Genomic DNA, 13,250 nt, shown 5'->3' with positions numbered 1-13,250 from the left:
GTGGCTTGGTGGGCGTGGCATGGCTTGGCTTGGTGGGCATGGCAGGGGAAGGATACTGCAAAATCTCCATTCCCTCCCCACCCCACTAACCTGCTTTCCAGCTCCATTCTCCTGTGCAGGGCAACAAAAGAAGACCCAGCTGATTAGCTGGGACTCGGGAGGCAGAGAATAGATGGGGGTGGGGCCAGCCAGAGGTGCTATTTGCCAGTTCTCCGAACTACTCAAAATTTCCGCTAGCGGTTCGCCAGAACCGGTCAAAACCAGCTGAATACCACCTCTGGTTACTCCCAATCAAAGCATTTTTCACACATATGACCATTGCAGCATCCCCCTCATGGTCACGGGATTTACGTTCAGATGCTTGACAACTGATTCACATTTATGACCATTGCAATGTCCCGGAGTCATGTGATCCTCTTTTGCTATCTCCTATCAAGCAAATTCAATGAGGAAGTTAGTTTCACTTAACAACCGAGTTCCTCATTTAACAACTGGAGGGATTCACTTAATAACGGTGGCAAGAAAAGCCATAAAATGGGGGTGGGCAAAAATTCACAAATTTTTCACTTAGCAACATAAACTTGGGGCTCAATTGTGGTTGTACGTTATGGACTACCTGTGCTTCTGGAGATCAACAGATTGAAAATCAATACTACCTTAGGAAATGACCGTATTTTTCGGACTATAAGACGCACCAGACTATAAGATGTACCTAGATTTAGAGGAGGAAAACAAGGGGAAAAAATAGTTTTTGGCCTCCGTGCGTCCCATTTTTGCCCTCCCTAGCCCCCAGAAGCACTTTGCAGGCCCAAAACAGGCCTGTTTTTGCTGAAAATGGGACGTGTGGAGCACTGCAGAGTGCTTCTAGGGGCTGGGGAGGGCGAAAACTTTTATTTTGTTTATTTATATATTTATTTTATTTCAAATTTATATACCGCACCTTCTCCCAAGGGACTCAGGGCGGTGTACAGCCAGATAAAAACATACAATACAAACAGTAAAAACAATTAAAAGGATATATATTAATTTGGCCCCAATTTAAGATTAACAAACCAATTAAAAAATTAAAAATATGTTAAAAAATATGTTAAGCCAGCCCGGCTTGCTGAAAAAAAAAAGTTTTAAGGACACGGCAGAAGGCACCGAGGTCTTGGAAGGTTCAGGAGGACAAAAACAGACCCGTATTTGGTCTATAAGACGTACCAAAATTTTCACCCACTTTTAGAGGTGGTGGGGGGAGTGCGTCTTATACTCCAAAAAATATGGTCCATCAACCCAAGCAGTTTTTGTTGAAGCATGGTGTCCCACTAGCACACCGATATGCATACACTAAAGTTTTTCTTCCAGCTGGAAATACATGGCTACTTTGGTATCATACTGGGCTCAGTATTAAGCTTGAGAACATACTTTTACAAACACACAACAAACGCACATCCAAATGATCATAAAACCTTAAAGTTAGAAAGTAATTTGAAAGGCATCTGGTTCTACTCCTTGCTCCAGGCAGGATCCATTACAGCGTCTCTGACATCCTCAAGATTTTAATTCAATAGTTCGGCGGTTCCTAATTTTTCCGGCTCTGTGGACCAGAAGGTGGTGGCAGGGAAGGGGAGAGGGAATGGTTTTGCATGCACACACAACGTTTGCACAAATGCAACTTCACACGCTTGTCCACTCACCCACTGCTTGTGTGGCCCAGTTTTCAATGGGCCACAGCCCAGTATCAGGCCACAGATGGGAGGATTGGGGTTTATAGTTTAAAAAAATGTGTTCTACAAGAGAAGATATTTCTTTTCTTCACTAGGCAAATTGAGAGGATCTATTGAAGGATATATGACACTTAGTGGGTGGGGAGAAATATGCACTGGGTAGATCAGGGGTGTCAAACTCAAGGCCCATGGGCCAAATCCGGCCCACAGGATGGATCCCGTCCACAGGATGCTTAGATCTGGCCCGCGGGGCTGGCCTGGAAACAGCAAAGGACCAGCCCACGGTGCCTCTGCCAGCAAAAATGGAGCTTGGGAGGGCTGCATGCGGCCCTTCCGAGCTCTGTTTTCACTGGCAGAAGGTTGCAGGAGACCGTCGCAGCTGAAAATGGAGATCAGGAGCCCGTTTTCACTGGTAGAGCACTCGGGCCACCACAGGTGCCCCCAACACGAGTGACATTGAGCTGGCCATGGCCACTCCGGCCCCCAAGGTCAAATACAACCCTGATGCAGCCCTCAATGAAATTGAGTTTGACACCCTTGGGGTAGATGGATCTCATTGTCCCGATTGATTGATTGATTGATTGATTGATTGATTGATTGATTGATTCGATTTATATGCCACCCTTCTCTGGAGACTCAGGGCGGCTTACAATGCGTTAAGCAATAGCCTTCATACTTTTGTATATACCTGCTTAGTAGGGCTTTCGGGGGGCCCCTAAGCGGTGTTCTTTTTTATACAAAGTCAGCTTATTGCCCCCACAAACCAGGTCCTCATTTTACCTACCTCGAAAGGATGGAAGGCTGAGTCAACCTTGAGCCTGGTAAGATTTAAACTTGCAGTGATTGCAGGCAGCTGGTGCTATTTAACAGCACTTTAGTCTGCTGTGCCACCAAGCTCTTACATCTCTCTCTCTCTCTCTCTCTCTCTCTCTCTCTCTCTCTCTCTCTCTCTCTCTCTCTCTCTCTCTCTCTCTCTCTCTCCCTCCCTCCCTCTCCCTCTCCCTCTCCCTCTCTCTCTGTCTCTCTCTCTCTGTGTGTGTCTCTCTCTTTCTTCTCTTTCCCACCTACCAGATTGTCAAGGTAAGGGACATCTTTTACTTTCGCCCAAAGGACAGAATTGATGAGATGCAGAAGGACTTTGAATTTAGGCATGTAATTAGGCCAAAAGCTGCCCATTGTGGTAAGGTCATCGGTTGCCCAAGGGCTGCTCTCCACACTCTTCACAGAATCACAGAATGGACATCAACTTTATTATAAAATCAATAAATAATATGAACAATGTATGGAGTTACTACCAGAAAAACTGAAGGCAGCTTTAGTTTGCCAAACCCAGTATTTTATTTTATTTTTTTTTAAACCACACTGGCAATTAATTAGTTGAGCTGAGAATAACCATCTGGTTTTAAAGTCAATCATCATTTGGCTATATTTTCATAAAGCGGATAATTTTGCCAAACCACTAAGACAAGAGTGGCGGGGGGCAAACAGAAGCAATAAGAAAATCAGCCTGGAAACAGTAAACATAACTAAACAAAATGGATACCGACTCGATATTTTAAATGGCACATCATACCATGAATTTTGATTTGAACATCCTATTTTGGAAGTGCATTCCTGAAACTTCAATCAGGCATATGTCTCACCCTACAGAGCAAATCTACAAGATATTATATTTCATTGGTACCCAATTAGGAAGGAATCTTGCACAACAGTATCGGAAAGCAGGCGCTGTCAGCCCTTGTATTTGGTATTAATGTCTTTCCCAATGAAGGCATAGACCTGTAATAAGTATGTCGGGTCCTTCATTGGCTATGCTTTTTTCTGTTTTCCCAGCCACGCCATGTCATGAGAATGGCTTAATTTCCCTGAATGAACCATGGAAAATGCAGACTAATCAACCTAGACGCTTGTCTGAAGCATTATTGCCCTTTTGAAAAACACAACTAATTGAGGAGCAATTTTGCACCCGTTGTAACAGGAAAGCCGCTTCCTGTACATAGGCCTTACCACCTCTTTCATTTGGAGGCCCTAAGGCAAACTCAGCTTCTGTGTCAATTATAGAAAAATCAATGAAGATACTATTCTGGACTTCTTTTCACCATTCAGAACGGATGATATCCCTCAATTTCTTGCAATGATTCATTTACTTTCACTCCCTCTTGGGGACTACTGACAGCCTACTATCTCTAAAAAAATGTGAAGTTCAAAAAAAAAAAAGAAAATCCCTCCCCTTTGTTTCCTCCTGGAAAATATTCCAACACAAGAGACATTCGGCTGAATTTATTACAGTGGAACACCTTCCATGCTGGTGTTACTTAACTGCTCCTGCCAGATTTTAAATATTACTTTAAGGCTACTATTTTCAGCCCAGATGATCACCAGAGGGCAGCAAAGGTATATTGGGGGAACCCCAAGTGACATCTAGTGGTTGACTGGATTTTTGCAACTTATTTTTAATCTTGTTTTTCATTTAATAGAAGTACTAGCTTTAAAACTATTTGATTTGTATGAGCATCCATCTTAAAACACAACTCTTACTGGAATAATAATTAATAATTATAATTATAATTATAATTATAATAATAATAATAATAATAATAATAATAATAATAATAATAATAATAATAATAATAATAAAAACAACACCACCACCAGCAGAACTGCAAAAAACTGCGCTACTAGAAACATCGTATATTTTAAGAAGATACTTGATTGATACCTAGGACGCTGGCAGCAACTCATATCAGCCATTAGCACCAGTCAATGGTATTTGTGGCACAATTTTAAATGTCCAGTTGACTGAGTTTTATGTTTGATGAATAAAAGGGATGATGATGATGATGATGATAACGATGATGATGATGATGATGATAAACATCAAGAAGCTGCAGCTTCCTGCTGTAATGCCAGCGGAGCTGCAAAAGGCTGCGCTACTCGGAACAACATACATTTTAAGAAGATGCGTGCGCATGCGTGGAAGCCACACATGCGAGCAAAGCACATGCGTGGAAGGCCATGTGCATGCGCTCACATTTTTGGTGCTGGGCGAACCGGTAGGTAAATTATGTGAATCCCACCCCTGATCATAAGGGAACTTCTCCTCTCTCTCTCTCCAGAATATGTGCACAAGACTGTTCTATGCATTGTATTTATATGGTGCCTGGTTCTGTGCAGCTTTTAGTTGTTAATTAGGGTGTTGTTGGCTGGCTATTAAATTGTTGGTTGTTGTTTCCTTCTTTCCACCCTTGGCTCCTAAGTACCTGATAAACTGGTGGTAAATCATCACTCCTGTTGATTGACAAGGGGCCCATTTCCCAAGCTTCGGTCATTTCTCTGGCTGTTTTTGTCTCTGTTTGGCCAACAATTGTAGTAGCTGTAAAATTGAATGCATGTCCTTATGCATTGCAGTGTGAGGCTACCAATGAGTTTGAGTCTCCTTGTCTAACCACTAACTATTTCGATACATTCAGTAGAACTAATACAGATATGAAAACTTAATCAAGATGAGCAATTACAAAGGTTTCTTTAAGAATTCACTCATTTTCTCGTTTTGACCCCACCTGTATCTCCTTCACCATTATGCAGACTAGACTATAATTATCCTCCAAATTTCACAGTCCTCTAAATTTCATTGCCTCGTTCATGTAACAAAATAGTGTTTCATAAATGGAAATCCATATATTTAGATTAGAAATCTGTATGTAACAGGCAGAAGAAGAATCTGATATGATCATTCCCAGTAACGGGTCAATGGATGATTGAATGAAATAGCTCTATAAAAGTGAGTAGAAGTTACATTTAGGTTTCGGGCGAATTGCAACTGATGAATAACTATTTCTTATAAAATATTCAACAAAATAGCCCTAAATGATCTCTCTCTCAAATTTCAACTATGTTGCTGAAATGAGTAATAATAATAATAATAATAATAATAATAATAATAATAATAATAACAACAACAACAACAACAACAACAACAACAACAATAACTGTATTGCCATTGTATGTGTATACACAGTATACCCATACAATGAAATTCACTTAACACTCAAAGACCAGGTCCAACACACATAACAATCCCCAAACACACTCCCACCCACCACAATTCCCCCACCCCCAAACTACCCAAACATCCACACAACAGACCGAGTAATGAGGCCTACCATCTCTCTTGAATTGATACTCAAAATAAATGTGTTTAATTCTAACTTTACTTGATTTCTTTTTTGCACTAGGTTCACTTAAAAGATATTAGGATTCCCATTTAAAGAGACACAAACACACAAACACAAATCCAGGTATCAGCCTAAAGATGTTGGGGGAATGCTGGTTGTGGACTTCTGGAGATGAAATCCATACATTTTAAACAGAAAAGTTAGAAAAACACTGGAAGAAGAGGAGGAGATGACGATGATGTTGGAACAAATTTAAGGCTCTACTTTCTAGACCTGGAGTGTCAAACTCATGTTGCCACAGTGGCATCACATGACGTATCAGGACTTTTTCCCCTTCACTAAACCAGGTATGGACGTGGCCAGCATATGACATATGTGGCCCACAGGCTGGAAGATTGACAGCCCCATTCTGGACAACACTAGCTTTCCCAACAATTCCTAAGGTGGAGATTTAGCATCTCTCCAGTCAGCAAAACCTGCCCTATTACCACTAATACTTATGTATGCAGAGATTGCATGTTCATTCAGTGTGTTAAATTCAACATCTTGATCTTAGTTTAAAAAGAGCATCACTTCCTTTTAGGTAAACTCATTACCCAAAGAGTGTTCATATCACTTCAGAATGCTCAAACTCCTATGCTTCTAGATATTAAAACTGATCTCCAAATTACAGACAGGGTTCCCCATTGGATTAAGCAGATTTTTGTTGCTTTTTAACTGTGGTTTATTGAATATGCTGGAAATTACTGTGGTTCACACAAGATTGTATAGAAACCATGAACTACAAAACTACAAAGTTGCACATCAATGAACTACATGAACTACAAAACTACAATGTTGCAACCCAACAAAACAGACACAGACTTCAGAGGATAATTAGAACTGCAGAAAAAAGAATTGCTACCAGCCTGCCTTCCATTGAGGACCTGTATACTGCACAAGTCAAAAAAGAGGGCTATGAAAATATTTACAGACCCCTCGCATCCTGGACATAATCTGTTTCAACTCCTACCCTCAAAATGATGCTATAGAGCACTGCACACCAGAACAACTAGACACAAGGACAGTTTTTTCCCAAACGCCATCACTCTACTTAACAACCAATTCCCACAACACTGTCAAACTATTTACTAAGTCTGCACTACTATTAATCTTCTCATCGTTCCCACCACCCATCTCCTTCCACTTATGACTGTATGACTGTAACCTTGTTGCTGGTATCCTTACGATTTATATTGATAGTTTCCTGATTGCTTCTTTGTAACCAATGACTATCATTGTGTTGTACCTTATGATTCTTGATGAACGTATCTTATTTTATGTACACTGAGAGCTTATGCACCAAGTCAAATTCTTTGTGTGTCCAATCACACTTGGCCAATAAAAAATTCTATTCTATTCTATTCTATTCTATTCTATTCTATTCTATTCTATTCTATTCTATTCTATTCTATTCTATTCTGATTTTCTCCAGTTCTCCTATTGGATGCCTCCCAATGAATCCACCAATCCACTTACCTGTACAGAGAAATCCTGCTCAAACTAACACTTTCAGAGCAACACTGAGTGGGAAACGAAAGTGATTTGCATTTGCCCAACATAGTATAATCGGGTAAGCTAAAAATCTCACAAATTTCACAATATCAACATGATTAGCTTTAATTTCCAAATCCTAAAGGTGCTTTTTCAAGAGGCAACTGGACTTTCTGGTTTTTCTTTGAAGAAGTTTTGCTTTTCATCAGGGGTGGGCTTCAAATGTTTTAGCAAGGGGTTCTCTGCCTGGTTGCTGGGTGGGCATGGCCATGGTGGGCATGGCCTAGTCGGCCTCCTTCACCATGGCGGGTGGTGTTTTTGCCCTCCTTGGGCTCCGGAGGCTTTTCTCAAGCCTTCAGGAGGGCAAAAACGGCCTCCCCAGGCTCCGGAGGCCCTCTGGAGGCCGGAAATTGGTAGGCCCATTTTTTGCCCTCCCCGAGCCTCTGCACATGCCCTGAACTTACCTGCATCCAAAACAGGGGACTCCTGGGAGGGGCAGGGTGGGAGGGGCCAGCCAGGCGTGGGATTTGAGGATTCTCCAAACTGCACAGAATCTTAGCTAGAGCTTCTTGGATGAGAAGCGAAATGTCTTCAAAGAAAAACCAGAAAGTCCAGTTGCCTCTTGAAAAAGAACCTTTGGGACAACCATCATTTGGATGACTGAGAGTCTCCGTAGACCTTTAATCTCCAAGCTTCTTTATGTTGTGTTCTACTTTATTCGTGTTTTGTGGCTTACCATATTGTCGAGTCCCCACTTTCCTTGCCCACCCCCCCAGGGGTGGCAAATGGCTCTTGTGAGGCAATTTGAAATTTTTGCAAAAGGTCACCAAGCCCAGAGTAAAACATGACCAGGAGTACATTTGAATACTATTCATTCATTAAAATTGAAGCAATATTTTATTTTACACCGCCCAGAGACCCTCTGTAAAGGAGACGGGCAGTTCTTAAATATGATAAATAAATGTGTATTCATTCAATGGAAATTTAACATTTAAGATAAGTCTGATTCCTACCTTTCCATGTAATTTTCTTAACAATAACCCTGGAAGCAGTCTGTCATGGCCTTTCTCCAGGATGTGTTTTGGCTTCTCAATCTAACCCATAGCTTTAGGATTACCTACAGGTGGCTCTACAAGTGCTATCCAATCAGGACGTACTTAGGTTTCTAGAGATTAGTCAAGATAACTTGCTGGCTTTAAGAGGGAAAAGAATTATCCTGTAAGTATTTGGGACTATTCCTAGCCCTAGTCACTTCTATATGGATTACTATACAGACTTACAACCACAATTGGGCCCCAAATCAGTTGCTAAAGGAGACAATTGATAAGTGAGTTTTCCCCGTTTTATGACCTTTCTTGCCATAGTTGTTAAGCAAAACACTGCAATTGTTAAGTTAGTAACAAGGTTGTTAAGTGAATCTGGTTTCCTCATTGGTCTTGATTGTCAGAAGGTTGCAAAGGGGGATCTCGTAAGGATGTGGCAACTGGTCCGTGAAAAAACAGTCATAAACAGTCACTTTTTCAATGCTGTTATGACTTCAAATGGTCACCAAATAAATGGTTGTAAGTCAAAAAAACCCCTGTAATGCATTGTCCATGGGATGGCCCTTGAAGAGCATTCAAAAGCTTCAGTTGGCAGAAAATGCAATGGCGCAGGCTGTTATATGCTCACCTAGATCTGAATACATGACACCTTTGCTTCATGAACTGCAGAGTTTACTAATTTGCTTCCAGGTTCAATTCCAGGTGCTGGCAATTCCCAGAATTCTGGAAATTGAAGTCCACAAGTCTTAAAGTTGCCAAGATTGGAGACCTCTGCTATAAAGCCCTACGTAGGACTGAGTCAGGGGTGAAATCCAGCAGGTTATGACAGGTTCTGGAGAACCGGTAGCGGAAATTTTGAGTAGTTCAGAGAACCAGCAAATACCACCTCTGGCTGATCCCAGAGTGGGGTGGTAATGGAGATTTTGTAATATCCTTTCCCCAGTAGTGGGGAGGAAATGGAGATTTTGCAGTATCCTTCCCCTGGAGTGGGGTGGGAATGGAGATTTTGCAGTATCCTTCCCCTGGAGTGGGGTGGAAATGGTGATTTTGTATTAACTTTCCCCTGCCATGCCCACCAAGCCACACCCACAGAACCGGTAGTAAAAAAAATTGAATTTCACCACTGGACTGAGTTAGTTCAGAGATCTTCTCTACTCAGTTCTGGCCTCATCAGCTGAGGTTTTACTACACCTTTGAAGGCAGAGGCTATTATCCTCTCCCTTAAATATAACAGAGTTGGAATGGACCTTAGAGGTCTTCTAATCCAACTCCCTGCCCAAACAGAAAACCCTATTCCATTTCAGGCAAATGGTTATCCAACCTCTTCTTAAAAACTTCTAGTGTTGGAGCATTTACAACTTCTGGAGATAAGTTGTTCCACTGATTAATTGTTCTAACTGTCAGGAAATTTCTCCTTAGTTCTAGGTTGCTTCTCTCCTTGATTACTTTCCATCCATTGCTTCTTTGTTCTGCCTTCAGGTGCTCAACATTAGCCATCTCTTGAATCCAGCTACACCTACCTGTGTGCCCACTTTCTCAGGATTCAGACGATCAAACAACTCCTAGACCAGTGGTGGGTTGCCCCCAGTTCAGACCGGTTTGCAAGAACCGGTAGTAAAACCGGCAGGAGGCCCCACCCACTGCCCCAGATGTCATAATCAGCAATCTGCGCATGTGATCCCATTGAGAACCAGTAGTAAAGGTAAGTAGAACCCACCCCTGCTCCTAGACAGTCTTAGCCTGAGTCGTTTTGCCAGATGCCGCCCATGCATTGCAAATTCTGAAGAAATGCAAATCGTTTTTCTTTTAAAGATCACATTTAAAACTATAATTTAATAGCAATTTTGGAAATTCTCTGTGACCTCATCCAAGAACTAGAATCTCAGATTATGAGATTAGGATATTGCCTGCTTATTTCCCTAACCTCAGTAAAAATATTTAATACTTAAAGTGGGGATAGGCAGGCTAAAACCTTCCAGATATTTTTTTTTCCCTACTACTCTCAGAATCTCCTGCCATAAACCATGCTTATTAGGGCAATAGGAGTCAAGAGCCAAAACATCTGTGCTGTTGCAGATGGTCTTAAACTGCTAAAGAGCCATTTTCATCATGTTTTGGCAAGAGGAAGTGCTGTGTGATCAAATGGTATCAAATGGTTAATCAAAGCTTTAATCTAAGATTAAATTCCAGCGCATTTAGTAGATGTACTCCCTGATCAGATGGATGTTCTGGCTCTCTTTAGAAAAAAAAAAAGCTCTCAAAGTCATCATGGTATTTTCAAAACCTAGAATGGCTGAAGAGCTAAACAGCTCTACTTTTGTGCCATTCACAAATCACGGTTTCTTTATATACCTTTTTTTTTAAGGCATTTCTTTCGTGGTTTCAACGTTGCCTTTTCTGCATGCAATTCAATTACAGGATTTAAGCACCAATGCTCTTTGTCAAGTCACCCATTTTAAAGGAGTGGCCCAACCCTAATTTTGTTTAGAGTACATTGAGATAAACAAAAGAATGTTGGAAGTGCGAGGTGGTTCCGGGGAACTTCTATCGTATGTGGTGGGAATGCCCAAAGGCAAAGAAATATTGGAATCTGATAAAGAGTTGGTTGGAAGAAATTTTGTTAATAAACACAGAAGTCAAACCGGAATTTTTCCTTTTGGGAATGACAGAGGGCAAATACAAGAAAGACATAAATTATCTACTACTGCATATACTTACAGCGGCACGGATAGCCTTTGCGCAGAAGTGGAAAGAGAAAGATACCCCAACTGAAGAGGAAATGCTACTAAAAATCTTCAATTGCGCAGACATGGATAGACTCACATTGGAACTCAAGGATAAAAGTGAAACATTGTATTATAAAATCTGGACAAAATTCTATGAATGGTTAGATAAAAGGATAGCCGAGACAAATGTTACTGTTAGACTAGAATTATATATGATATTATAGATAAATATGTATGTGAATTGTATAGATAGGTATATGTAGGTATAGATATGTATAATTGTATAGGAATAAGGTATAAATGACTATGTTTAAATAACATATAAGGTGTAAGGAATATATTATTATATTATCATTATTATGTATTAACTTAAAATGTTGGAAGATGCTTGGGACCAGTGATGTCATATCTATGTCCAATATTTTTAATTTTGAATTACTAATAAAAAACATTTTTTTAAAAAAAAAATAGAGAGAGATAAACAAAAGAAATTGGGAATCTATATTCTACAATAGACCTCTTCGTGAGTCTGCAACATATTTTGCACCTTTAATACTTTTGCAATGGATGTTGTGCTAGTTGTAAAATGTCCCCAGATCCGGGCTATATTTATATATAAATATATATTCCATATTGCCTGGATCAGATATAATTGCCACTTTTCACCACCATTCTATTAATACAGAAATATGTTTGCATACAAGAAACGAGCCCCTATTAATTTAGAGGGGTTTGGTCATGCATGCACATGATTGAATTACCTGGTTATTTCCAGATTAAAAGCCTCGGTGTTACTGAACATTACTTTACTATACCTATCCAAAGCATGACTAAATCTGGATGATCCATTCCACTGTGTGTGTGGTGGGGGGGCTTCCCCCCCCTAAATATTTCTGCTTTCTTTCATTATGCTGAACGAAAAGGAAACCAGGGAGATGGAATAAAATAAGTCATTTAGCACCACAGCCATCCTTCCTGGGGTGGCTAAATAAGGGGTAATTCTCCTCTTACGCCCCAGCTGAGCTAAGCAGGGAAGCAATCAAATTGCCTGAGCCTATGGGTCTTTTTTTAAAGGCACATTCTAAAGTAGTCGGTATGAAGTCCTATTTTCAAAACCTCGACTGCTCTCGCCCATACACCACTATGGCTGCAATCACATTTTACAACCAGAAGAAGAAGAAAAAAGTTCCATGAATCATGTCTGAAAGAACCCAGGAGGATGGCATTCAAGGCAGTGGAATGCAGAATTTAACAGCTCCGTGGTCCTGGGGCTTCCCTCCTCAAACAGGACGAACAAAAAAAAAAAAGAAAGAAAAAGAGGACAAAGATAGAGACCTGAGAGCTACTGCAGAAGCTCTCTTAACTTGCGGCAATTATCCATATGACCTTGAAAAGTTTTTTTTTCCTTCGGTGTTCAAACCAGCGCGGCATATTGGAACATCTTGGAAATGTCCTGCTCTTACGTAGCTCTACAAGAAGACAGTTTGTCTGACATGGGAAGCCACTTATGGTGAATTAACTTTGGGAAGCTGGTTTACAGGTTGTCAGAAGACGTGTGACAGCAGTAGGATTGCTTGCACTCCAGAATGCCTTGGAACAAACGGTTTTGCTAATACCTGGGCTAGGCCCAGATTATTTCCTTTATTACTTGACATAGGAAGAAAAGTGTGCCTTCCATGATTTATCTCATCCCAATCTTCCATTTGAAGGGGAAAGCCTGGCCAGGCGTGGGTTTTTACAGGTGAACAAGCACTGTGGGAAGAGCAGCAATGAGCTGGATCAATTAAAGCCACTTTGGTGGGACCACAAATACTGTGTCAAGTCTTCTCGTGTTTTCTACTTGACTTGTGACATGCCACATTGGATTCATTCATAACTTTCACTTGAACTCTAGCAACTCTATTCAGGAAAGTGCACTGAGGAAACAAATTGTCCTACAGAGGTCATTGAAAACATTTTGATTGCTTTGGTATTGCCTTAACCAGAATTAGATTCCAGACCAGGTTTATGTATAGATAGATTGAGATAAATTAGGTTTCTCCTCTGAGCAGTTCGGTTCAGCAC

Source organism: Pituophis catenifer, unplaced genomic scaffold (genome assembly GCF_029215685.1).
Source record: "Pituophis catenifer annectens isolate HBS135680 unplaced genomic scaffold, rPitCat1.0.hap2 SCAF_2, whole genome shotgun sequence".
NCBI lineage: Eukaryota > Metazoa > Chordata > Lepidosauria > Squamata > Colubridae > Pituophis > Pituophis catenifer.
Note: the sequence above shows the minus strand (reverse complement) of the source record.